Genomic DNA, 4,125 nt, shown 5'->3' with positions numbered 1-4,125 from the left:
ACGGGTGAGGTGTTGGGGTCCCTCCCCTGCCGTGTAGCCCTGGGAGAGGGGCCCTGAGGGCACAGACACGGGGTTCCCCTGCCCCTGCTCAGCCTCGTTCCCATTGGTTGTTTTGTGTTTCCCTGCGCGGGCAAGGACCCTCGGGTCCCGTGATTGAGCAGTTCCTGGGCAGATCCCGGCCATGCGGCTGGAGAAATAAACATCTCTGAAACATCTACCAAGAATCTGTATTTCTTTTCCACGGGACTCCTTGTTGGTACATAGTGTTACAGTATCCGCACTGTAACAGGTGACAAAGATGAGGGGACTGGAGCATCTCTCCTGTAATGAAAGGCTGAGAGAGCTGGGCCTGTTCAGCCTCAAGAAGAGAAGACTGAGAGGGGACCTAACCAATGTCTGTGAGTATCTGAAGGGAGGGTGCAAAGAGGACAGAGCCAAGCTCTTTTTGGTAGTATCAAACAATAGGACAAGAAGCAGTGGGCAGAAACTGATGCACAGGAAGCTACACCTGTACATGAGGAAGAACCAGGTGACCGTGCACTGGCACAGACTGTCCAGAGAGTTTGTGGAATCTCCCTCAATGAAGGTATTCCAGAACTGTCTAGACCCCGTTCTGTGCCACGCACTCTGGGACTCTGCTTGAGCAGGGAAGCGGAGTCGGATGACCCACAGTGGTCCCTTCCAACCTGATCCAATCCATGATTCTGTGATTCTGTAATGACAGATGACAGCTTCCTCTAGCTATGCAAAGTGTAAAATTTTCTTGAATCTGGACTTGATGGAGCACAGCCACTTTCAAATGCTTCAGATTTACCCCAAGACAGATTTACCTCCAATTGCGTGAAGATAAGTTTGAAGATCAAGGCAAACCCTAAGCGGCCTCCTTGATTGGTTGAAAGGAAAATCCTGTGGTGCTTCTCCCTGAGCTCCTGAGTGCCTGTGCTGATGGCAGCATTACCCCTGGGCTTCTAGCATCTGACTTAACTGACAATATCTTTCAATTTTTATGTTATATAATATAATCCGTAATCCATGTCGGGAAGGAAAACACTGGGTTTTCTTCTTAGTGGCTATTCCAGCTCATTGGCAATGAAGCATCACTAGTGATATCAGAGGCTGCATGATGACCAGGGGAAGGGGACCTTTTGTTCTCAGCCTATGGGGAGTTATTCTGCAGCTGAAGGGTAGACTTTCACACATTTTCGGCCAGAGCGTTGTTACATCAGTTCTTGAGAAATATAGTACTTAAGCAGGTACAAACTTTATGCATTTTAAAAAAGGAAAGATTCTCTACCAGTGTCATGTCCTTGTTTTATGAAATTGAAAATATACAATGTTATATACAAAAACCTGGACACAGTATGAAATTCTACTTCGCTGTGATAACAGTACAGATAATAATTCAGTAGTCAAAATCACTAATGCAGCCTCATCCTTCTATATTTACAAGTAATCAATGAGAAGTAGAATAACATCCAGAAGTTAAGGTTAATGAAATCAAATGAAGAATTTTGAAAAGTCAGATGTGTTATTGATATGCCTAAATATTGACTTTAGCCCCTATGATTAGATCAATAGGGTTTAATGTCAGAATGGACACATCATAATGAAAGACAACAAACTTCCCTTAGGAAATGCCTGGTTCTGTACAATGCATGCTCTTGAACTAAAGCATACTTTTTAGAAAAGAAAAAAAAAGAAATCTTGACCGAAATAATTTCCCCCAGTATGAATCATGGCCTGTGTTGTTTCAGTGACTATTACTTTGAAGAAATGTCTTCATTTTAGCCAGAATTTGTCTAACTTCAATTTCCCACTTCTTAGTCTTGTTAGGAGTTTGGTGAATAGAGAAAATGGTCCTGCATGTCACTCCACACTGCAGCTCACGCTCAGGTTCCAGCATAACCTGGGGCCTCTCCTGGAACTCTCTCCATATCATAGCTCCTTCTTGAACCATGGGACCAGTGGTGGGCAATCTTCCAGCAGGCTCAGTGCCAGACTTACGGGTGTTAAACACAGTACAACACTCTTTGCTCATGAGGACCACAAGCCACAGTGGTTTTTTTCCATTAGAGAGACCCTTAATTATAAGATTACCTTTAATGAAAGAGCCGTGGAGATGCATATCACTTTCTTGGATCCTAGCTATACTAAACAACCAATACTGCTATTCTTGTGGAATGAAGAGCTATTTATCAGTTATGGTCATTGCTCAGGGAAGAGTTAAACAGCACGAGGCTGGGTCAAACATCTGTGGCCAAAGAAAAGGATCTGTTCATAATGATGTTCTCGAGACCTGTCCCTTGTCCATTATCTACTTGAGTGCAATAATAGTGTGGTACCATTCTAGGCTTTAAAATTAATGGCATGTTAATACAAATTAAAATGCATCAGAGATTTCTTAGTTTATTGCATTAACAAGCTGTTTTTATCAAACAGCATGTTTAAAATGTCTCAAATACACCAGTTATTTTTTCAGACCTTTTTTCTTAACCCATGCTGATTGCTAACAGAATTATCATCCTTTCATTTAGGACTTAAGCTGATTTTCCATTATTTTATGTGGCACAAATGTCCAAAACAGCAGGCTGAGAACACCTTTGTGCTCTTGCTCAGTATTTGCTTTAGTCTCTTGGAATGGTTATGAGACATGGTAGAGAAAAAAGGCAGTGCTAGCGCCTCAGAGGAGTTTTAAGCCATTTTATTCAATAGGTGATTAAACAATCTGATTTTCAAAGGTGTTCTGCAACATTTTCTTTCATTATAACTGGAACTGAAAGTGTTTAGCAGTACATGACAGAAGGAGGGGCTTTTATCAAGTCTGTAACAAAGGTATTTATTAAATTGTCATGTTTTCTGCACTATAAATATAAATACAAATACAAACCAACTAGCAATGTATTACTGCAGATTTCTTTTGTTTGTCAGTAGATTTTTCCATAGACACCTCTGCAAACTTTTGTTTCCTCATCAGTTTTCTGTTTTTCCTGCATTTAATTCACATTCATCAGTGCTATTTTCTATTTCTCTAATCATTGTTATATCTTAGGAAAAAAAATACTTTCAACTCTATGTCTAACATTTAAGAAAAACAAGAACAATAGTAATAATATTTTCAAACTCCTAGATCATTAGGGGTGACATCTGTCTCCTACTAGGTGCTAGGGCAGTGGGATGGTAGCTGCAGAATATTAAAGAAAAAAGTAGCTTTAAAAATGAAGGAAAACTAACAAAACAGAAAGGACCTAAGATACTATTTTAAACTTCCCAAAGCAATGTTTTTCAGCATGACAATTCAGATTGAAACCTCCTTTAAAGTTCTACCTAACAGCGTTATTCACCTGACCAAATTTGTTCATCTGTTCTAAGATGCAAATACATTTAACACTCTTCAGACACTCCGAGAACAATCAAAAAATATTCTAAGCTGGTCCATGCAAGGCTCTTTGAAAAGAGCTCCTTTGAAAACATAGAAGTTGTCAAAGTTTTGGAGTCATGGAGACGTATAATTGTAGGAAATCTATGTAAGATGTTTTTACCTTTTTCACTTTTTTTCCTAAGAAAATGAGGAAAATCAAGATACAGAGAAGTTAAATTACTTTATCACAATGTCATGCAAAACTGCAAACACACCAGGACTGATTCCTTGAGAGCTGAATAGCAAGTCTGGGCTGCAATTGACACAGCAGATGTAATACTGCAAGTGCGACCCTTCAGTCCATATTTATGTGCCATATAAAACCAAAAACCGATTTTCAACTCAAAGAAGTGTCACCTAGTTTAACATGACTTAGCAACTTGTTAGCAAGGTTCTTAAGTTTGTAGCATATTTGGTGCCTACCATAAATAGAGTGGATAAAGAGACTCCTTATCACTTGTAACAAATCCAGACCTGTGAGCGATCTCAGTGGTTTGGATTTCCGCTGTGCTTGATGGAGATACACCTGAATGAACTGCTCTGCACAAGTGCGAAGCTTAATATGCACAAAACCTTTTCAAGGAATTAAGCACATCACAACAAGAATTACAATGCACTGAAGTCTTCCAAATACTTGAACTCAGCAATCATGCTTCTCTCCACTGATGTGCTGTCAATGGTGAGCTGACAGATGCAAGACTTCAGGC

The sequence above is a fragment of the Corvus brachyrhynchos genome, unplaced genomic scaffold, assembly GCF_000691975.1.
Source record: "Corvus brachyrhynchos isolate BGI_N302 unplaced genomic scaffold, ASM69197v1 scaffold194, whole genome shotgun sequence".
In the NCBI taxonomy this organism is placed as follows: Eukaryota; Metazoa; Chordata; class Aves; order Passeriformes; family Corvidae; genus Corvus; species Corvus brachyrhynchos.
Note: the sequence above shows the minus strand (reverse complement) of the source record.